General features: G+C 38.5%; 1 protein-coding gene and 1 non-coding gene across 17 annotated transcripts in view; one reads left to right on the top strand and one right to left on the bottom strand.

Annotated features, from left to right (window-relative positions):
* The window catches only part of BAZ2B (bromodomain adjacent to zinc finger domain 2B), a 303,102-nt gene extending 299,257 nt beyond the window's left edge, over positions 1 to 3,845 (bottom strand). For 13 of the 16 annotated variants that reach the window (XM_053596953.1, XM_053596957.1, XM_053596946.1 and 10 more), the window contains exon 1: positions 1,148 to 3,840. The gene's annotated coding sequence lies outside the window, so the exon portion shown is untranslated. Of the gene's footprint in view, positions 1 to 1,147 lie in introns of all 16 variants that reach the window. The other 3 variants (XM_053596960.1, XM_053596959.1, XM_053596961.1) reach the window with 2 other exon arrangements.
* Positions 3,846 to 6,257: 2,412 nt separating this feature from the next.
* Positions 6,258 to 6,386, top strand: LOC128591080 (small nucleolar RNA SNORA11). The gene has a single exon (XR_008381514.1). It is a non-coding gene; the product is annotated as a small nucleolar RNA SNORA11 (small nucleolar RNA).
* The last annotated feature ends 18,084 nt before the right edge of the window (positions 6,387 to 24,470 follow it).

Raw genomic sequence — 24,470 nt, forward strand, 5'->3', positions numbered from 1 at the left:
AGGAAGCAACACACAAAAGATAAATACAGAGACAGAAAGAAAAGAAGAAAACAATCTCCCAAACAGCAGGGCCAGCTCTGACTCTTCAAACATTTCCTTCCCTTCCCAAATCCCAATTCTGGGGTTCTTGGAACTACTTTAAGGGGTGGGGAGCTGCGAAAGAGAAAGGGGGAGGGGAGCGACAAGAAGATTAAAAAGAGGGAAGCTGGAGTTTCGAGCAGGCGGCGGTTCCCCGGGAAGAGCTACTAGGTAGAGTCCAGTTCACAGTCATTACAGCAGAAGCAGTGTTCCTCAAACCTTCTCGGTTCTGACACAGACCTTCCCAGGTATCCCGGTCTTTCCCCAGTCCCGTGTGCCCCACCCCCCACCTCCGCTCATTTTCAGGGAACTCCAGACTAGAGTCTATCTACACCGAGACAGCAAGAGGCCCGAATTGGGGAGTAGGGGCGGCAGACGTAGCTCGTCAGTCCAAGGGGAAAGAGGGGGCGGAGGCAAAAAAGGGCAGCAGTAGGCGGACGGGGGTGGGGTGTTGGGGAGCAATCTTGAAACTACCCCAGCCGAGAGTGGGGGAGCAGAGGATATTCCGGAATATAGGAACGGGGATCGCAAATGCTGACAGAGGTGGGTTTTTTAAGACCCAAAACTGTTGGCAGCGACCCGAGCGCTAGAAGCCGAAGGGGAGGAGGAAGGAGACGCGAAGCCGGGCGGCCGAGAAAGGCGGCCGGCACAAAGGAGGTGGACTGGCGGCGGCAGCGCCAGCCCGGGCTGGGGGAAGCATGGCCCGCGACCCTACTAGACCGAAGTCCCGCACCGGCTGCCAGGAATAAAGTTTACGTTGTCCTGAGGCCGCACCCCCCACCTCCTGCCTAGGACCGCACATCTCGGCATCCTCCTCCCTCAAACTCCACTCAGGACCCCAAGAACCACCCCAGCCTTCCAGCCAGCACAACAAAGAGACACACCGACCGGCGAGGGTAAACAGCGGCGGCAGGGCGAGCAGGGCTAACAGGGCGGGCGCCTCCAGATAAGCCACTCCGGAGTCCTCCGCTCGCCGGAGCGTAGTTTCTCCTTTTCTCTTTCCACCGGCATTTTAACATTTGGAATTTTCTTCACCCTCACCCCTCACACCCGAGGATTTTAAACTCACCTTTACTTTCGAACTGAGAGTTGCAGTGGATAAAATATTTGCCTTCCCCCGATGGTCGAAGGTAAAGATTTTTGGGAACCCTACCACCTCCTTATTTGTATTACTATTTCTGCAAAAAAAGTATAAAGAGAGTTGGAGTGGAGGTGAGATTTCTGATCGGGAAAGCCCTTTACTCCTTCCTTCTCCGTCTTCCGCCTCTCTCTCTCTGATTAGTTCCTATCCAGCAGCAGATTGAAGCAGGAGATGATTCTTCTCAAGGTTTGTTCAGCAGCTTCACTTCTAGGCGAAGGCTTCATGAACCAAGTGACGTCAACCAACAAGGCTTCTCTCTCTCCTCTAACAATGAAAGTTGCTGTTAACAAGGGAAAAAGGAGAGAGAATTGTTTATACCATTTCTGTTCCAATAATAAATGACCTATCAGCTCCTAAAGAAGGCAAGGGGGGGGGGTTGCTTCTTTCCAAGAATCCTATAGCTTTGAGTTTATCCCGTTCCTTGTCCCAGAAAAAAGTTAAGAAACTTAAAATGTTTTGTTTTGTTTTTAAAAGAATAGAGAACCGAAAACAGGGTAACTTAATTTTTTGAAAATGAAAACAGAATAAGGAGCACAGGGTAACCATATTCACCTAAACTTTTTTTGTTCCTAAACTCAATTCTGTTGAAGTCTACAAACCAACTCAATATGTCGAGAATTTTTAGATATTAGGTACTGAAAATAAAAAGCAGGACGCAAGATGGTCCCAGGGTAAAATGCTTTTGCCCTTTTAAGTTCAAATTAAACTAGCTGTAATGTTTATGCATTGTGTTAAAATAAAATTTAAATGAAAGATGTTAAAATAACAAGTCGTTTAAAGTTAGAAGTACAAACTTTAAAGGCAATCTGTATAGTCCCGCCGCCCCCGGCCCCGCCAGTTTCTGAGAGGTATACTTATTACAAAAGCATAGCTAATTGTAGGAATTGAACATTTAAAAACAAATTAAGTTATGAACAAGACTGGTATCCCATCGCTCCACGTTTAAACTACATACGAGGTTATGCTATTTGTCTACCCCCAAAATCTCTTCCAACTTTCTGTTTTTTATCTTTCCACTCCCCTAACCCCAATTACCACATCCTGCAACAAATCAAGTTAAATAAAGGTAAAGTACACCCCATCCCTTCCTGCACCCCATCCTATAGCTTCCTAAAAACCATTTCTTAAAAAGCCTTAACCTTGATAACACTTTACTACCCATGATAGGTAATTTTTTAACTTCATTGAAGTAGCGTTATTTCCTTCAGACCCAACAAAGTATCTAAGTTCTTACCATTAAAAATTACATAATTTAATTTTCAGGATGAAAAGAATGTACAAATTAAGCTATAGGGTCATAATTTGACCATATATGTATATTTTATACATATGTATTTGGATAAATGTATCATAAAAGATGCTTTTGTTTTATGTTTCCTCTTCAGCCACTGGCTGTGATTTTAATTGTGCTGGAGGATCTTCATTAGTATTAACACATGGGGAGATTTCACAAAGCTGCTTCATTAGGGAAAAAAAAAAGCTTGGCAGACTAGGTCTTTTTGCTTGCACTGAGAATGTCAGCCTTACCTCGGTCATTTGTAACATAATAAGTGCAAGTACAATGATTGCAATGCAGTAGCACTGGGGGAAGGGCAGAAATACTGCCTGTCTAATAGGGATATCTGAAAAGAAGGCTGCTCATTACGTAGTAAAATGTATGCTAAAAATTAGTGAAGATGATGTCTCAGGAGACTAGATGCTAAATAAATTAATGTGCTGATATGTTTTTAATTATTATTTTTGTAGTAGTTTATTTCATTTTCAGGATTCACATTGAGCAGCAAAGCTGTGCTAGCACTTATTGATTTTTTTTCCCTGCCACATTCCCGGAATACAGATTTTAATCATTTCACTACACCACACTCAGTAATTTCATTAAAAACTGGAATCTTCCATCCCCAGAAAAGCATTTAATTTCAATGACATACAATTTCTCTTCTAGCAGCAAACTGTCTCTACAGTAAAAACTGGCCTAAGGTTCAAATGCATAATTTAATCTGAGTTTTCCATGTTCTGCATTCCTTTCAAGCTATAATTTGAGTAACTACCTAATAACTGTAATAAGGACAATAATTTCCTTATAATATATTATTAACTCATATTTAATTAACTCAGAATCCAACCTCTGTATGTGTATGACTGGGTCAAAAGTTCTACAATCTCAAAATTTACTAATAATACAGAGGAAAAATACAGGTTAAAGTATAAACATGAATGCTAGCATTTAGACTTCCATCCCAAGTCATATACAAAAAAGTTGATGCATTGTTTTGTAGTGGTGGTCATTATTCAAATAAATAATACTTTTAAATATTTGAAACTAAAAGAATTAACTGATATATCTATATATAAAGTATTGAATATTAATATTTTAACAGTCTGATATTCCATAATCATTGGCATTACTGTTGAGAATATATGATTTTGAAATAGGAAAAAAGTGCTAGATTCAAATTGTCTCAATTTTCATAAAGAATTCTCTTTTACCACAATGTAACATATCAACATAGCAAAACTGTGCTTGTACCCCATGAATATATATAAATTTTTTTAAGTAATTCTCTTAAAATAGATTTCTCTTGAAATAAAGTAGCACACTGTAATTTGAATAATTAAGAAAAGAAAATTTAATAAAATTATTTCAAATAATATAGTACAAACATCTAGTTTTTAGTTCCAATAAAATTTTGAAATAGTAACTGGGCTTGCATGTGATACATTGGTTTTCCAAACAATGGGTTTCATAAGGATGTATAATTTACACTGCTTGATTTTTAGAAAGAAACCTATGGGAGGAAGATTTGATATAATAAAATTCATTAATTTAAATTGTGGAAATATGCTTAGTCAATGAAAAAATGGTAACTATGTAATGAAAGTCATTAAAATACCATATAAAAACTCATATCATTCAAGATTTTTTAGAACCATTATATATATGTATATATAATTTCAATTTGAGGGGTCACATACAACAGAAAGTTGCCTTTTCCTTGATTGTATGTTGAAGTAACTTAGAAGAAATAAAGACTTAATCATTGCCAGGCATGGTGGCTCACGCCTGTAATCCTAGCACTCTGGGAGGCTGAGGCAGGTGGATTGCCTGAGCTAATGAGTTCCAAACCAGCCTGAGCCAGAGCAAGACCTCATCTCTAAAAAAATAGCTGGGTGTTATGGCAGGTGCCTGTAGTCCCAGGTACTTGGGAGGCTGAGGCGAAAGAATTGCTTATGCCTAAGAGTTTGAGGTTGCTGTGAGCCATGATGCTACAGCACTCTACTGAGGGCAACAAAGTGAGACTCTGTCTCAAAAAAAAAAAAAAAAAAGAGGCTCAAGGCCCGTAGCACAGTGGTTTGGGGTGCCAGCCACATGTGGGGTTGAGGGGGAGGGAGTGAGCCTGGCCTGGACATGCTAAACAACAATGACAACTGCAACAGAAAAATAGCTGAGCATTGTTGCGCTATAGTCCCAGCTACGTGGGAGGCTCAGACAAGAGAATCGCTTAAGCCCAAGAGTTGGAAGTTGCTGTGAGCTGAGATGCCATGGTACCACTGAGGATGACACAGTGAAACTCTGTCTCAAAAAAAAAAAAGTCTTATTATAAGGTTGGAATAAAGAAGAAAAGTGGTGATTATGAAAGACTTGTTTTTAATCTTTTTAAAAACTACATTTTTATTTTTGTCAAGCTTTGTATATAGTTTGGGAATTTTTTTTTTTTTTAAGGGACAGAATTTCACTTGTCGCCCTCAGTAGAGTGCCGTGGCGTCACGCAGCTCACAGCAACCCCCAAATTCTGGGCTCAGGTGATTCTCTTGCTTCAGCCTCCGAAGTAGCTGGGACTATAGGTGCCCACCACAACGCCCAGCTACTTTTTTGTTGCAGTTTGGCTGGTGACCAGGTTTGAACCTGCCACCCTCCATATATGGGGCCGGTGCCCTACTCACTGAGCCACAGGTACTGCCCTGGGAAACGTTTTTTGTGACATTCTCAAAGTTGAAATAAAATTAGATGGAAATCAATAATTAACAAAATAGTTGATAAATACAAAACTCATATAGATAGGCTTTAAAATGAATTTCTGTATTTCAAAAAATCATAAAAGCCTTAATTTTATATTAAAATATAACTTTAAAGTAAGTTGATATTACTTGATAATTCAAGTTTATTAATTATTCAATTTATACTTACAAACTGCTTTTTAAAATAAGTGTCCTGGAAATTTAAACTTGAATTATCCCAAGTATTTGATATCCTCTATGAAGTTGTGCTTATATGTTTCTTAAATATGATTCCTTCCCTTTTTTCTTTCTCTTTTTTTTTTTTTCAAACATGCCAGCCTTGGTGTATGTGGCTGGCGCCCTACCCACTGACCTACATGCATTGCCCTCCTTCCCTTTTTTCATGGTATCACACTTGATCATTTCAGAAATTGCAACATACGGCTCGGCGCCCATAGCTCAGCAGCTAAAGCACCAGCCACATACACCAGGACTGGTGGGTTTGAACCTGCCTGCACCTGCCAAACAACAATGACAACTACAACAAAAAAATAGCTGGGTGTTGTGGCAGGCACCTATAGTCCCAGCTACTTGAGATGCTGAGGCAAGAGAATCACTTAAGCCCAAGAGTTTAAGGTTGCTATGAGCTGGGATGTCACGGTACTCTACTGAAGGTGACATAGCGAGACTCTCTCTCAAAAAAAAAAAAAAAGAAATTGCAACATGATCATAGAGTTAATGGGGAGAAATTAGAGAAAAGAATTAGTATACTTACAAAATAACTCCCATAGACTTAGTCTCTCCTACTCATGATCTTCAGCTAAATAAGTACTTAGGTACATTATGTACTCATAATGTACATAATTGTGAAAGAATTTAGTGATTAAGCAGATAGATAATAATTTTAATGATAATTAACTCTGAAATTCTATTTGAAATATCTATTTACCTACCCCACAGTCTAACTGTGCCACTAAATTATTGCACTTTCTTCTATAAAGCAGCATCTGCTTTGAGGACAAAGACAAAACTTCTTTAATGACGGGTGTGGTCAGAGCAAGGGGCCTGAAAAATGGCTCTTCTGTTTATAACATACCCAACAGGAATCTGGAGTCATTGTGATGAGGGGCACAAAATTTGTAATCTCCCTATAAACAAATTCCCAACATGTGAAGAAGAAAAAAATAATGAAAGGTATGTGGTGGGTGAATGGCTGACCACAGTATGATTCTTTCAACTGTATTGTATGTTTGAAAAATTGCCTAATATAATACTGGGAAATAAAAACTTTTTAAATATATATGTATAGCCGGGCGTTGTGGCAGGCGCCTGTGGTCCCAGCTACTCGGGAGGCTGAGGCAAGAGAATCGCTTAAGCCCAGGAGTTGGAGGTTGCTGTGAGCTGTGTGAGGCCACAGCACTCTACCGAGGGCCATAAAGTGAGACTCTGTCTCTACAAAAAAATAAATAAATAAATAAATATATATGTATAGAGATAGGTCTTATAAATGGTTCCTCAAAGAGTAAAGAATTGCCATATACAGGGAACAAAGTTTAGAAAGCCTGACTATAAAGCAAAACAGAGATATCAACAGTATAACAAGCTGTCCACTGTCATATCTTGTTTCTGTTTCAGTCACTACAGACTAATGAAGCTTTATTTTGATTCACTGAACAAACATTTGAGTGCTTGCTATATGCTATGCACTGCTAGAGGCTGGAAAAACATGAAAAGCTCACATTCTGATTGATGTTGAAAGTGTGAAATTCCTTAGAGATTAGAACAATCATATAAATCACATTATAAACATATAAAGTTTTGTGGGAATAGAGGATAGAACAACTAATTGGGAGACTAAAAAAGATTTATCAAAGAGATGCCATTTGAACTGCATCTCAGCTTATCAGGCAAAGATGATTGTGTGTGTTTAGGGGGGTGGTATTCTAAGTGAAAGAAACCGTAAGTGTAAATATGGAGAGCTCCTAGGTCAGACATCCATCCACTACTGAGAAATGAGGTATAGGAAGAACATGCTTTGAGTAAAGTCAGGAATCAGGTATGAAGGCCATAAAAGGAGTCTAGGACCTGAGAGTGAGAGACCTAATGTACCATAGTAAGATGGTTGCATTTATCCTGAGACAAAAAAAGGTTAGCAAAGAAGTGACGTGATTACCTTGTTTTGAGGGAACAATAACATATAGGCAATGCAAATGTTAAAGAGTATTGTATTAGAGTCTGCTTAACAATCCAAGAGAAAGATGGTAAGAGACAGTAGCATTGGAAATTTTGAGTCAGATATTTTTGAAAGTAAAATTTCAAATTGGTGACCAACTAAAAATAAAGGAGTGAAGGAGGACTAGAGAAATTTCTAGCTTAGAGAACTGAGTAGATGCTGGAATCCTTAACTATGATCCAGAATACATAAGGTAAAACAAATTATAAAGTAGTCTGGAACTACCACTTAAATATTACACTTTACATGCCTCTTTAGAAAATGGGATCAGAATCAACTTTAGAGCTTTTTCTTTTCTTTTCTTTTTTTTTTTTTTTTGAGATGGAGTCTCAAGCTGTCGCCCTGGGTAGAGTGCCGTGGTGGCACAGCTCACAGCAACCTCAAACTCTTGGGCTTAAGTGATCCTGTTGCCTCAGCCTCACAAGTAGCTGGGACTACAGACGCCCACCATAACACCCGGCTATTTTTTGGTTATAGTTGTCATTGTTGTTTGGTGGGCCTGGGCTGGATATGAACCCGCCAGCTCTGGTGTATGTGGCTGGCACCCTAGCTGCTGGAGCTATAGGCCAAGCCAACTTTAGAGCTTTTTCAAAATGTATATTTCCCAGCCAGGCATGGTGGCTCAAACCTGTAATCCTAGCACTCTGGGAGGCCAAGGTGGGTGTATAGCTTGAGCTCACAAGTTCAGTCACTACTAAAATAGAAAACTGAGGCAAGAAGATCACTTGAGCCCAAGAGTTGGAGGTTGCTATGAGCTATGATGCCACTGCACTCTACCCAAAGCAATAGCTTGAGACTCTGTCTCAAACAACAACAGCAAAGTATATTTCCATGCCTAATGTCCAGAGATTCACTGGATCTTCGCGGAGTGAGATACTTTTCTTTTTTTTAAACTCAAAAGTCCTTCTTATAGATACTCCTGATTAAGAACTTGGCTATAAGCACAAACTGGTTCTAAAATTCATTTGGAAACAGAACTAAGCAAAGAAATCCTTGAAAAAATAAGAGCTTTGAGGGAAGCAATCATATCAGATATTAAAATGTTATAAAACCTTTCTAACTTAACAGTTGGCATTGGAACATGAATAAAAGACCAATAAAACACAATAGGAAATTGTGAAATTGGCCCAAGTACATATGGAAGTTTAGTATAGATAAAAGCTGTATCTTAAACCAGTGAAGAAGAAAAGAGACCTTTTAGTAAGTAGTGTTTAGATAACTAGTATTCATAAGGAAAGGATAAATTTAGATCTGTTCCAAGAATAAATCTGAAAAAGAGCAGACATTTTAACATAAAAATTTTTTTTTTAAGATAAAGTATTTCATTTTTTAACATAAAAAATTGAACTTATGCAAGTACTAGGAGAAATTGTAGATGAACTCACTAATTAAAGTAAACTTTTCTTGCAGTTGTCAAAAGCAGGTGAAATAGATTGGTAAATCTCACTTCATAAAACTAAAAACTTTGTATAGCAAAAAAACAAAAAACCACCACCACAAGCACAGGATAAAGACAAATGACACCATAAAAAAGTACTTACAACTTACAAGATAATTTAATAACCTTTTATATTAAAAAAGCATCTAAAAATAGAGAATAATAAGACCAACAACCTGATGGCAAAAATGGCAAGAGATATAAACAGGCATTTTACAGGGGAAAAAAAAATGCAGCCAAGCACAATGGTGCCTGCCTGTATTCCTAGCTACTCAGGAAACTGAGGCAGGAGGATCACTGGAGCCCAAAGGTTTGAGAGTGTGGTGTGCAGGGATTGGAACTGTGAAAGACTCTGTCTCTACAAAAAACAAAAAACAAATGCCTATTAAATAAAAACATTAACAACCTTGCTCATAATGAGATAAATGCAAATTAAGAATCACTGAAATACTATTTCTTATCCATTGAGTTGGCAAAAATCCAAAAGTTTCACAACATAGCCTGTTACTGAGCCTCCCTTTTTTTTCCTTTTGGCTTAGAAAATGGAAAAACCCCAACAAGGGAGAATTTAGAAGTAACCAAGTTACATAGATCCTTATTTATATATTTATTATTTTTTTCTTTTTCATTTTTTTTTTAAAGCTCCAGGATGCTGGAGAGGTATTTATTCCTGACTAGCAAATCTCACTCACAGAAATCTGACCAACACTGACAAAAACACACAAAAAGGTATATAGGAAATTATTTATTGAAGCATTGTTAATAGTAAAAGCCTAGAAATAATCCAAATGTCCATCAGGGTGAAATGATTGAATTATGGTATATCTACATCGTGAAGTACTATGCACTCCCAGAGCACTAGGATTTTACAAAAGAATATTACGCATTTAATTATCACTATTTATAAGTTGTGCTACATAGCAATAAAATTTATAAATTTATATATGTATATATGCATATATTTTTATTCCCAGAAAGTGAGTTTTTTAAAGATTTATCAGCACACCTCTGTTATGTCATGCACAGTCCAACTGAGAAGCATTCACACCCCACAATATCTAATAGTGTGATAATTACTCAAGCATAAATATTCAAGGTACAATGAATACACATTTTACTCAGAAAGCAATGACCACTTTTTCTTTTCTCAGTGCAGATGAGGTAAAAAGAATGTGTATGTGTGTGTGTATATATATGTTTGTTTTTTTTTTAAGACAATCTCAATTTGTAGCCTTCAGTAGAGTGTATTGGTGTCACAGCAACCTCAAATTTTTGGGCTTAAGTGATTCTCTTGCCTCAGCCATCCAAGTAGCTGGGACTACAGGCACCATCCACAATGCCTGGCTATTTTTAGAGACGAGGTCTCGCTCTGGCTCAGGCCGATCTTGAACCTGTGAACTCAGGCAATCTACCCACCTCTGACTCCCAGAGTGCTAGGATTACAGGCATGAGCCACTATACCCAGACAAATGCATATATTTATTACAAGGTCCCTCCTATAATATAAATCTTGTTGGGGGCAGTGCCTGTGGCTCAAAGGAGTAGGGCGCTGGCCCCATAAGCAGGAGGTGGAGGGTTCAAACCCAGCCCCGGCCAAAAACTGAAAAAAAAAAAAAAATATATATATATATAAATCTTGTTAGCATCATAGTTTGTCCTTATATATAATCTTTAGCATTAACATTTATAATTTAGCTCTGATTCTTTCAGTATTAAAAGTACTAACACATAACATTTGGGCAAGTGTCCTGAAATCACAGAAATGGTCTTTTTTAGGGTTATGAGGAAGGTTTTATATCGTATCTCATTTTAAAAATCCATATGGCTACCTTCCTTCTTGACTGCCAGCATGCTTTACTTTAGAAATCAGAGTTTTATATTCACTGCCCATTTATTTTCAAGACATTCTAAAAAAGGTGGATTCACCTCAAAGAATCCCAAACAATCAAAAAAAAAAGAAGAAATATAGAAAAGCTCTCTAAGTCTTTACAGTGAGAGCTGAACTCTAAAAAAATTTAAAAAAAAGGTACATTTAAGGACCAAAATTCAATCTGGAGTACAATTTAAACCACTTTCTTTCTTTATTTTTTTTTTTTGTAGAGACAGAGTCTCACTTTATCACCCTCGGTAGAGTGCCATGGCATCACACAGCTCACAGCAACCTCCAACTCCTGGGCTTAAGCGATTCTCCTGCCTCAGCCTCCCAAGTAGCTGGGACCACAGGCGCCCGCCACAACGCCCAGCCATTTTTTGGTTTGCAGTTCAGCCGGGGCCAGGTTTGAACCCGCCACCCTCGGTATATGGGGCCGGCGCCCTACCAACTGAGCCACAGGCGCCACCCTAAACCACTTTCTTTAACAACTGAATCAAGATCAAACTTCATTCTTCTTTTTTAAGAGACAGTCTCACTTTTACGCCCTCAGTAGAGTTCTGTGATATCACAGCTCACAGCAACCTCCAACTCCTGGGCTTAGGCGATTCTCTTACCTCAGCCTCCTGAGTAGCTGGGACTACAGGCGCCTGCCACAACCCCCGACTATTTTTTTGTTGCATTTTGGCTAGGGCCAGGTTCGAACCTGCCACTGGGTTCGAGGTATATGAGGCCAGCGCCCTACCCACTGAGCCACAGGTGCTGCCCAAACTTCATATTGTTTACAGACAAATATGCTCTGGAATAAATAGTACTGTGTGAGAATTAAAATTCAAGAGTAATTTCTTTAACTAGTGTAGAGATGTTCTTTCTTGTATTATAGCTGCTAATCTGTGAATACTGATCCCAACATACCATTTTCAGAAAATTAATTCATAAATAATCACCAACTAATTGTTAAAGATCTCTTTTCATTTTTGCAAAAATTTTCAAAAATTCAAAAGGAATAAGTTGTCAAGCACTTCTACCTAATATATGCACTACATATAGATCAAAGGTTCATTGATACTCTTCACATAGGTTTCCATCCAACTGTAAAGCTAATTATTGATTAGCATGCACATTACAGTAACTGAGCTTTCAAACTGTATATTGATATTATATTGTCCAAATCTATCAAATGTTAAAGAAATTTTGCAAACTTGATGCTGCTGTCACTCCAGACAGAATATTTATTATTTTGCTGCTGGCTTATTAAACTTGGCAACTGTGTGGTTATATATGTTTTTACTCTGAGGAGTGTAACACTGAATGATATTTCTTAGCTTCTTTGGAGACAAAAATACTGGAAACATTATTTTGTGCTTAGTCTGGAAAACGTTTACAGTTTTACCAGAACAGTTCACCAAAAATGTCACTGATAGTCAATGACTTTAAAATATCCCTAGCCTGAATTAACTCAATTATTTTTCGTAATGTCCCTTTCTACCTCCATATATTTAACGAAGAGAGATAATTCAAAGAGGGACAAATTATCTTCTGAGAAGCAAAACAAACGACAGAAATCATCTGGCAACAAGGTGACACAAGCCGATTTTGTGAAATGGTTGCAACCTAGTCTGGATGTGGATAAAGTGTTAAGAAGGAAGACAATTCATCAACTGAAACTTTGTGGAAACTTTTATGTGCAGCTTCTGTTCAAGGAATTGGGTTCAGTTCTTGATTTTCTGGGAGGCTTACCCTATCCACTCAGGGGAGGGAATGTACCTTCTTTCCATAGGGAGAAGGCCTCTGGAATTTAGATCATTCTCCCAATTCAAGACTCTTGAATTTACACTTCTGCCAAGAAATCAGCCCTAATCCTTCAACTTTCAGCTTTTAGTCATCTTTTCTCAGCAGATGTTTCTATAATACTTTCATATAGTAAGAAAAAGAAAAATGTAAGAAGACTCCATACATCCACTCTTCCACTATTTAGGTGTATAATGATGACTCTCAAGATCACAGATTTTGAGGTGTAGGATATGGGGCTGGGTACCCTACTATGATTCAGCAAATGTTCTGTTTCTTCCCTTGGCTCTCATGTTTTTAAATTTATTTTTTATTTTATTTTATTTTGAGACAGAGTCTCACTGTGTCATCCTTAGGAAAGTGCCGTGGTGTTACAGCTCACAGCAACCTCAAACTTTTGGGCTTAAGGGATTCTCTTGCCTCAGCCTCACAAGTAGGACTACAGGTGCCTGCCACAACACCCAGCTATTTTTTGTTGCAATTTGGCTGGGGTCAGGTTACAACCCACCACCCTCAGTATATGGGGCCTGCACCCTACCCACTGAGCCATAGGTGCCACCCACGCCTGGCTATTTTTGTTGTAGTTGTCATTGTTATTTAGCAGCCCTGGGCCGGGTTCAAACCCTCCAGCCTTGGAGTATCTGGTGGGTGCCCTAGTCACTGAGCTACAGGAGCTGAACCTATGTTTTTAAATTTATGAAATGAGATTCTATCCTATTTGTTATTTCTAGTTGATTCTGGTGAATACTTTGTTCTTTTTTTTTTTTTTCTTGTTCTTCTGTTCTTACCTTTTTCTTCTTTTTTCCTAAATTGTTATAGATTATATCATTAGGTATCAAAGGATGAACATTCTGTAGCTTCTTTTTTTGTAGTTTTTTTTTTTTGGCCGGCACCGGCCCCTCTGGTATATAGGGCCAGCACCCTACTCCTTTGAGCCATAGGCACCGCCCTCTGTAGCTTCTTTTTACCAGCTTGAAGCAGGAGTCTCTTAAATAAAGCATGCTTAATTGAATGCACGTTAATAGTTATTATTTACATGATAATGGCGCATATAGCAAAGTGGAGAATCTACTGGGATTTTTGTCTTTAAACTTAAAATCCTTCATTACTACACTATACCCATGCCACATCTTTCATTTTCATTTAGTCATTTTTTTCTGTTTCAGAAATTCTTTCTGAGCATCTATTATATACCAGATACATTTCAATTTTTTTTTTTGAGACAGAGTCTCACCATGTTGCCCAAGCTAGATCTAGTACCATGTACATCAGCCTAAGCTCACAGCAACCTCAAACTCCTGGGCTCAAGTGATCCTCCAGCCTAAGCCTCTTAAGTAGCTGGGACTACAGGTGCTCACACAATACCCAGCTAATTTTTCTGTTTTATTTTTATTTATTTAGTTATTTTTTGGCAGAGTCTCACTTTATTGCCCTCGGTAGAGTTCCGTGGCATCACAGCTCATAGCAACCTCAAAGTCTTGGGCTTAAGCGATGCTCTTGCCTCAGCCTCCAGAGTAGCTGGGACTACAGGCGCCTACCACACGCCAGGCTATTTTTTTGTTGCAATTCTCATTGCTGTTTTAGCTGGCTGAGGCTGGGTTTGAATCCGCCACCATATGGGGCCGGCGCCCTACTCACTGAGCCACAGGAGCCACCCTATAAATAAGTCTTAACAGAGAAAAAGTATATCATAACTTACTATTGGTTATAGTTACTTTGTTGCACTAATAAACATTATTCATTCTCTGGTCCATATATATATATATATATATGTATTTTTTTTTTTTTTTTTTTGAGATAGAGCCTCAAGCTGTTGCCCTGGGTAGAGTCCTATTGCATCACAGCTCACAGCAACCTCCAACTTCTGGACTTAAGTGATTCTCTTGCCTCAGCCTCCCATGTAGGTCGGCGCCCACCACAATGCCCGGCTACGTTTTGGTTGTAGTTGTTATTGTTGCTTGCCAGGCCCTGGCTTGATATGAACCCACCAGTGGAACATTTCAGTGAAACTTTTTTTTTTTGAGACAAAGTTTCACTATGTCTCCCTCGGTAGAGTGCTGTGGTGTCACAGCTCACAGCAACCTCAAACACTTGGGTGTCAGTGATTCTCTTGCCTCAAACTCCTAAGTAGATTTAATTCTTTTTTTTTTTTTTGAGACAGATTCCCACTTTGTCTCTCTCAGTAGAGTGCCATGGCATCACAGCTCACTGCAACCTCGAACTCTTGGGCTTAAATGATTCTTTTGCCTCAGCCTCCCAAGTAGCTGAGACGATAGGTACCCACCACAATGCCTGTCTATTTTTTAGAGATGGGGTCTCAGACTTGCTCAGGCTGGTCTTGAACTCCTGAGCTCAAGCAATCTACTGACCTCAGCCTCCCAACCACTAGGATTACAAGGCATGAGCCACTGCACCCAGTTGGTGCATAAATATTTAGAATTGAAATGTCCTCTTGTATTATTCCTTTGACCAGTATGAAGTGTCCATTTTTGTCTTTTTTTACTTTAGTTGCTTTATATGCAACTACAGATATATGTATCTGAAAACAACTCCTTTGTTTTGATTTCCGTTTGTCTGAAATATTGTTTTCCAACCCTTCATCCTGAGTTTCTTTTTTTGTCCTTCAAGGTTAGGTTTATTTCCTGGAGATAGCATATAGATGGCTTGTGTTTTTTCATCCAATCAGCCAACCTGTGTCTCTTCAGTGAGGAACTCAAGTCATTTAAATTTATTTATTTATTTATTTTTATTTTTTTGAGACAGAGTCTCACTATGTTGCCCTCGGTAGAGTACCATGGCGTTAAGGCTCACAGCAACTTTAACTCTTTGGCTTAAGCAATTCTCTTGCCTCAGCCTCCCAAGTAGCTGGGACTAAAGGTTTCCACCACAACACCAGGCTATTTTTTGGTTGCAGTTGTTGTTGTTTGGCAGGCCTGAGCTGGATTCAAACCCACCAGCTGGGGTGTATATGGCTGGCACCCTACCTACGGAGCTATAGGCACCAAGCCTGAACTATTAGTCTTTATCTCTAATAATATCCTCAGTCTTAAAAGTGACCTTATTTGCTATTAATATATAACAATTCCTTACTTTTTATGCTGTTTGTCTAATATCATTGTTTCTATTCATTTAATTTTAAAATATTTATGTTTTTATACCTAAACTGTATGTTTGTAGTCACTATAGTTTGTTGTTTTATATCTGCCTTTTAATTGCAGCATTTAGACCTTAGTACTAGATTTCATTCAACAATTTTATTATTTGGTTGTCTGTTGCCTCTGTTTGTTGTTGTACAAGTTCCTTGAGTTTCTTCCTTCTTACCGTTCAAAAAAGATACAGCAGAACCTCTGTTAGGGACTGTAACCCAAGAGACTACAACAAACTTGTTAACATAACAGAGTTTGTCAACATAAGGAACTACTGTACTGATATGTACATGTGGTAGATATCCAGTCTATGAAAGTTAGGTCAATTTAAGGAAGTGTTGAGTGTAGGGAAATGGTCAACTATGGAGGCTGTACTGTAATTTAAATATTCGTTAGTATTCCATTTTAAGATTTCTATTGGGTCATGACCTATTTTATTTTATTTATATGATTTTATTTTTAGGTGGCTTCTCTAAGGATCAATATACATCTCTAATCTTTAAGAATAATAACCATAAACTATATGTCCTCATGTAAAATACCATTTTGCAAACATATAAGACCTTTTAATCATCCCCTCCTACACATATCATAATTATAGTTTTATATACTATTTTTATTGTATACTCACAATGTAAATATATATTACACTGCATACACTGAAAATTCCCAAAGATAATATAATACTTTTCCTTTTCTTTTTCTTTCTTTTTGTTTTTAGACAGAGCCTCACTTTGTCACCCTCAGTAGAGTGTTGTGATGTCCTAATTCACAGCAACTTCAAACTCCTGCACTCAAGTAATCCTCTTGCCTCAGCTTCCCTAGTACTTGGGACTACAGGCACTCACCACAACACCAAGCCATTTTCTTTTTTATTAAGAGACAGGGTCTCACTCTTGCTCAGGTTTGTCTTGAACTCCTGAACTCAGGCAATTCACCCGCCTTGGCCTCTTAGACTGCTTGGATTATAAATTTTGCTTTCAACATTCATAGATCTTTTTAAAGAACGTAAACAGGTAAAAATAGTCTTTTATTTCTACCCAGATATCTATCATTTGTGATGTTTTCACTTGCTCCTGAATACCTAAGGGTTGTGTATCATTTGTTTTTCACGCCAATAATTTCCATTATCATTTCTTGTAGTACAGGTCTGCTAGAGACAAATGTCCCTTAGTTTTCCATTTATAAAATTGTCTTAATGTCATCATTATTCCTGAAGGACATTTCCACTGGACATAGAATTCAGGATGGGCTGATAATTTCAGCTTTTTCAATGATGTTGTACAGTCTTCTGTCATCTGTTTGCTGATGAGAAAGTGCTGGTATTCAAATTATTGTTCTTTTGTATGTAAAGCAACCTTTTCTCTGTTTGCTTTTAAGAGTTTATCTCAGGTTTCAGACTGTATGAATGTCAAGGCCTGCTTTCCCAAGGATAGTCCTTATGGTTCTAAACTGTACCTAAATACGCCTCATCTCTTTATTTATTTATTTTTTGTTATGTCCAATATATTAGTTCAAATCTGGTCCTCCTTTATAACCGGAACTGCTGATTTAAAAGTTAATGTTTTATAATTCATTTTTATAATTCATTTTATAACTCTGTATGTTAACAAGTTTGTTATAAAACATTCACAACGACTTCAAACTCCTGCGCTCAAGTAATCCTCTTGCCTCAGCCTCCCTAGTACTTGGGACTATAGGCACTCACCACAACACCAAGCTATTTTCTTTTTTATTAAGAGACAGGGTCTCACTCTTGCTCAGGCTTGTCTTGAACTCCTGAGCTCAGGCAATCCACCCACCTTGGCCTCCCAGACTGCTTGGATTATAAATTTTGCTTTCAACATTCAACTGCAACTTCAAACTCCTGTGCTCAAGTCATCCTCTTGCCTCAGCCTCCTGGGACTATAGGCACTCACCACAACACCAAGCTATTTTCTTTTTTATTTTTCATTTCTTGTAGTACAGGTCTGCTAGAGACAAATGTCCTTTAGTTTTCCATTTATAAAATTGGGCCATCAGAGCTCTCTGCGATACTTTAATTCTCTCAAGGGTCCATTTCAAAGTTTAAAAATGCATAAAAGAGATAAATATTAAGACAGAAAATAATTAGTAGCTACACAGGACATAACGCATCAAGATCTAACTTTCTAGAAGGTACCGCCTCAAATCCATTAGTTCATTCACCAATTCTTTCATTTATTTATTTATTCTGAGACAGTGTTTCACTCTGTTGCCTGGGCTAAAGTGTCCTGGCATCATCATAGCTCACTGCAACCTCAAACTTCCACAATCAAGAGATCCTTCTGCATCAGCTTCCCAAGTAGCTGAGACACCCAAGTGCATGCCACCCTGCCTGGCTAACTTTTTTTTTTTTCTTTTTATTAAACCATAGCTGTGTACATTAGTATGATCGTGGGGCACCATACACTTGGTTCATAGATCATTTGACACATTTTCATCACATTAGTTAACATAGCTTTTGTAGCATTTTCTTAGTTATTTTGCTAAGATCTTTACATTCCACATTTACTAGGATTCACATATACCCTTGTAAGATGCACCGCAGGTGTAATCCCATTAATCCCCCTCCCTCCTCCCTCCCCTCTCTTTCCCCTTTTCTCCCTATTCTTAGGTTATAACTGGGTTATAGCTTTCATGTGAAGGTCCTACATTAGTTTCATAATAAGGGTGAGTACATTGGGTACTTTTTCTTCCATTCTTGAGACACTTTACTAAGAAGAATATGTTCCAGCTCCATCCATGTAAACATGAAAGAGGTAAAGTCTCCATCTTTCTTTAAGGCTGCATAATATTCCATGGTGTACATACACCACAATTTATTGATCCATTCGTGGATCGATGGGCACTTGGGCTTTTTCCATGACTTAGCAATTATGAATAGAGCTGCAATAAATATTCTGATACAAATATCTTTGTTATGGTGTGATTTTTGGTCTTCTGGGTATATGCCCAGTAGGGGGATTACAGGATTGAATGGCAGATCTGTTTTTAGATCTCTAAGTGTTCTCCATATCTCTTTCCAAAAGGAATGTATTAATTTGCATTCCCACCAGCAGTGCAAAAGTGTTCCCTTTTCTCCACATCCACGCCAACATCTCTGGTCTTGGGATTTTGTGATATAGGCTAGTCTCACTGGAGTTAGATGATATCTCAAAGTAGTTTTGATTTGCATTTCTCTGATGATTAATGATGATGAGCATTTTTTCATAAGTCTGAAGGCCATGCATCTGTCTTCTTCAGAGAAGTTTCTCTTCAAGTCCCTTGCCCAGCCTGCAATGGGATCCCTTGTTCTTTTCTTGCTAATGCGTTTGCCTGGCTAACTTTTTTTTTTTCGTTCTTTTTTTTTTTTTTTTTTGACACAGGGTCTTGCTCTCTAGTCCAAGCTAGAGAGCAAAGGCATCATCCTAGCTCACTGCAAACTTTAACTGCTGGGCTCAAGTGATCCTCCTGCCTCAGCCTCTTGAGTAGCTAGAATTGTAGGCATGCACCATCATGCCCAGATAATTTTTCTATTTTTCATAGAGACAGGGTCTCAATATGCTCAGGCTTGTCTCAAACTCCTCAATTGATCTTTCTGCCTCAGCCTTCCAAAGTGCTAGGATTACATGTGTAAGCCACTGTGCCAGTCTCTCAGATCCTTTTCAAAGTGAATCCAGAGTGGTAATACTTTTAAAATGAGTTTAAAAATAAAAGTTCCAATGTTTAAAAAGAATAGATCAATATAAAATTATTAAGAGATAATTATTTTTTTTAAGACAGAGTCTTGCTTTGTCGCCCCCAATAGAGTGCTGTAGTGTCATGGCTCACAGCAACCTCAGACTCTTGGGCTCAAGCAATTCTCTTGCCTCAGCCTCCCCAGTAGCTAGGATTACAGGCACCCACCACAATATCTGGCTATTTTTAGAGACAGGTCTCACTCTAGCTCAGGCTGGTTTCGAACTTGTGAGCTCAAGCTATCTGCCCACCTTGGCCTCCCAGAGTGCTGAGATTACAAGTGTGAGAGATAATTTCATTAATTCTTCCTCTTATTATTATTTTTATTATTCACTCCGTTGTCCTGGGTAGTGTGCCATGGTGTCATCATAGCTCACAGCAACCTCAAACTTTTGGGCTCAGAAGATCCTCTTGTCTCAGCATGTGATTAGATCAATAACCTTTTTTTTTTTTTTTTGAGATAGAGTCTTGCTTTGTTGCCCTTGGTAGAGAGCTGTGGCATCACAGTGCACAGCAACCTCAAACTTGGGCTCAAGCAATTCTCTTGCCTCAGCCTCCTAAGTAACTGGGACCTATAGTACCCGCCACAATGCCTGGCTATTTTTTTTTTTAATTGTGTAACTTTTTTTTTTTTTATTGTTGGGGATTCATTGAGGGTACAATAAGCCATGTTACACTGATTGCAATTGTTAGGCAAAGTCCCTCTTGCAATCATGTCTTGCCAACGCCTGGCTATTTTTTAGAGACAGAGTCTCACTCTTGCTCAGGCTGGTCTCGAACCTGTGAGTTCAGGCAATCCACACGCCTCGGCCTCCCAAGTGCTGGGATTATAGGCATGAGCCACTGCTACCAGCCAATAACTTCTTTTATAATCTTTTATATTGATTATATAATCCTGATAGTATATAATCATTGTTCCACAACTCTTACAATGGTTCTCTTGCGATTTGTCCACAGAGATAAATAACTATGTTGCCTAGCATGAATTTAGAGTGACCTGAAAATTCTTCACCTCACTTTCATCCCAGGGACCCTTTGATTCTTTTTTCTTTTTGTATACATTGTTAGCATGTTATATTAGACATTACCAGTTCATTTTTTATATAAACAAACATTCTAAACTTTGGTATATAAGAATATTTTTCCAAAATATCAAAGATGCTTCATACTTTCTGATGAAGGACACAACTATATCTTGGACCTTACATTATAAACATAAGCAATATAACCTAATCATATGTACCCTTATATGAATCTGTAATAAAAATAAAATAAAACAAAATTTTCCTAGAAAAAAAATAAAAAGAGCATACTGAATTGAGAAAGTCAGGATTTACAGTACACATTTCAAAAATGTTGAAGAGGACATATTGTAACAATTGTGAATGTACTTAAGATTTATAATTTAGCTGATTTGTACCACATGAGTACACAAATTATAACCTTATAATTGCTAAATCCAAAGGATCTCACCCTACATAAACAATCTTCAACAACTGTCAATATTGTCATTTTCTTTCCTACAAATCTCCCAAGTAGAAAAAAAAAAACACAAAAAAAACAAAGTATATGATTTTCATTAAATCAGAAATTAGAAAACACTGCATCCTGTACTGAATCCTGGGGATTTAGAATCCTCCTGGAAATACAGTTGTTGGTGATACCAACGAGAGTGACCAGGGATAACTAGCACCTACTTTATTCTTTTGGACGGAGGGAGGTGTTACAGCTTCCTGTCTCCTGTTGCTTGGGGCTCTCAGAAGAGCTTACCAATTAACCCAGGTTAAGTAAACAACATACACCTATCATATTTCTGGGAGTTTTCCAAGAGGGAGATGAGCTTTCCTGAGCATTTGTCTAGAATGAGGCCCCATATTTTCTTGAATAGTCCCTCAAAAAACCTTTAAACACACTTGTATGAGGGAAGTTCTTACATTGAACATGGCTTAAGGATCACCGTCACAAATTTCTTTTCCATGATCCACTATTTGAGCCTTAATGGGTGATCATCTGGCTAGTAATCATGAAGTATATACTTCTGTGTTTTTTTCTAATTGGGGATAAATTGCCAGACATACACAGACAGGTCAGATACGAGTTGACGTGGCACAATTTACTTGTTCCTTCTCAGCATCATAATGGACTTATGGCTTCTCAAGGTGCAACTGGTTCCATTTATTGTAATCAATGGTCATTTTCAGATGTTTTGCACAGTATTCTTGTTTTAGCACAACAACATATTGTAGACCAGTATTAATTTTTCCTACTATAAATATGTAAGCAGATTATTACCAAATAATCCTGGCTCATGTTAGTGTGCAATACTGTTTGGAAAAGGCCAACAGGCAAGATAGAGGGGCTGAGTTTCTTTTTCAAAATGAGTGTTATAAAATATTTATAAAATAGGCCAGGCTTGGTGGCTTACGCCTGTAATCTTAGCATTTCGGAAGGCTGAAATAGGTGGACTACTTGAGCTCCTTCCAGACCAGCCTAAGCAAGAGCTAGACTCTGTCTCTACTAAAAGTAAAAAAAACTAGCCATGCATGGTGGTGGGCTCCTATAGTCTCAGCTACTCGGGAGACTGAGGCAAGAGGACTGCTTGAGCCCAAGAGTTTGAGGTTGCTGTGAGCTAATGATGCCATGGCATTCTACCCAGGCAACAGAGGGAGACTCTCTAAAAAAAAAAACAAAAAAACTTACAAATATTCTCTACATGTTGGCCACCTCTTTCTTTCTTTCTTTTTTTTTTCGTAGAGACAGAGTTTCACTTTATTGCCCTCGGTAGAGTGCCGTGGCGTCACACAACTCACAGCAACCTCCAACTCAACTCCTGGGCTTAGGCGATTCTCCTGCCTCAGCCTCCCGAGTAGCTGGGACTACAGGCGCCCGCCACAACGCCCGGCTATTTTTTTGTTGCAGTTTGGCCGGGGCTGGGTTTGAACCCGCCACCCTTGGGGGTGGTGCCCTGCTCACTGAGCCACAGGCGCGACCCGGCCACCTCTTTCTAAGACTTTATAATACATACTTTCTGAATAAAGGTACATTTAGCCCCTATGTATGGCAACTTTATGTGCCACTTTTGGGACACGCTGTATAATCAATAAAAGAAAAAATGCACAACTATCAACATGTAATTTTATAAAGTATTTCAAAGTGAACAAGTATTCAATAAATAGAACATTAGGCTGGGTGGAGTGGCTCACACCTGTAATCCTAGCGTTCTGGGAGGCTGAGGTGGGTGGATTGCCTGAGCTCAGGTTTGAGACCAGCCTGAGCCAGAGCGAGACCTCTTTAAAAATAGCCAGGCACTGTGGCAGGTGCCTATAGTCCCAGCTACTTGGGAAGCCGAGGCAAGAGAATCACCTGAGTCCAAGAGTTGGAGGTTGCTATGAGCTGTGACGCCACAGCACTCTACTGAGGGTGACAAAGTGAGACTTTATCTCAAAAAAAAAAAAAAAGAACATGACAAAAACATTCACAAGTCCCTTTATTAAACACACTCTTGATCACTACTCCCTATCAACATTCACAGAAGTATCATTAATTCTAACACCATAGATAAATTTGACTGTTTTTGAATTTTATGTAAGTGGAATCATATAGTAGATAATTTTCTTATCTATCTTTATTGATTTTACATTACGCTTGTGAGATTCATCCATTTTGATGAATGCAACAGAAGCATTTCATTCTTTTTTTTGTTTGTTTGAGAGAAGGTCTCTCTCTGTCACCCAAGGTAAAGTGCAGTGGTGTCATCATAGTTCACTGCAACCTCAAACTCCTGGGCTCAAGGAATCCTGCCTCAGCCTCCTGAGTAGTTGGGACTATAGGCATGAGCCAACAGCCTCAGCTAATTTCTTCTTTTTATAGGGACCCAGTCCCTTTCTTGCTCATGTTGTATTTTTATTGCAGTACAGTATGCTATCATATGCATATCAACATAAAAGTTTATCCATTATACTAATCATAGGCATTTGAATTGTTTTCTTTCTTTTTGCAGGATTAATATAAAGAAACGTAGATTAGGTTACAATGTTTGCATTTGTTAGGAAAAGTTCTAGCTTATTTCAAGTCTTCCCTTAAGAGGTATGTCATGTACCCCTATGTTGTATCTGTAAGGTAGGAGCTTACTAAGCATGAATTATTTTCACTTTTTGGTTGGTAAAATAATGATATGATTCTTTTTGTAGAGACAGAGTTTCACTTTATTGCCCTCGGTAGAGTGCCGTGGCCTCACACAGCTCACAGGAACCTCCAACTCCCGGGCTTAGGCAATTCTCCTGCCTTAGCCTCCCAAGTAGCTGGGACTACAGGCGCCCACCACAATGGCCGGCTATATTTTTTTTGTTGTTGTTGCAGTTTGGCCGGGGCTGGGTTTGAACTTGCCACCCTCGGCATATGGGGCCAGCGCCCTGCTCACTGAGCCACAGGTGCCGCCCAATGATATGATTCTTATACATATATTTTTGTGTATATATTCTTTGTATTGAGCCTATCTAGAAAATGGAAATAAAAGGATATATATGCTTTAGCAATCACAGAATTTCAAAAATAGCAGGGTTATGACAATTAGAGTTTCTCCATTTGAATTATAATTCAACTGAACTTTATAGTTTCATATGGGAGATTTTACCTTTATTTTCAACTTCATATTTGTCATATTTTAATGTCAAGGTTATGTTCATATCATACAATGAGGTGGCAAGTGTTTGATTATTTTCTGAAAGACTTTGTGGAATATCATGCTATTATATTTTGAATAATTAACCAGTTAACATCTCGGCCTGGCATTTTTATGTGGAAAGTTGTTTTTACTGTGGTTTTTTTTTTGCAGTTTTTGGCCGGGGTGGGGTTTGAACCTGTCACCTCCGGTATATGGAGCCTGCGCCCTACTCCTTGAGCCACAGGCACCGCCCATGTGGAAAGTTTTTTAATAATACTTAATAGATAAAGATATGTCTTTTTCCAGAAATTTGTTCATTTCACCTACATTTCCTAATATATCAGCATAAAGCTGTTCAAATTATTCTCTTATTTTA

This window comes from Nycticebus coucang, chromosome 7 (assembly GCF_027406575.1).
Source record: "Nycticebus coucang isolate mNycCou1 chromosome 7, mNycCou1.pri, whole genome shotgun sequence".
Classification (NCBI taxonomy): Eukaryota; Metazoa; Chordata; class Mammalia; order Primates; family Lorisidae; genus Nycticebus; species Nycticebus coucang.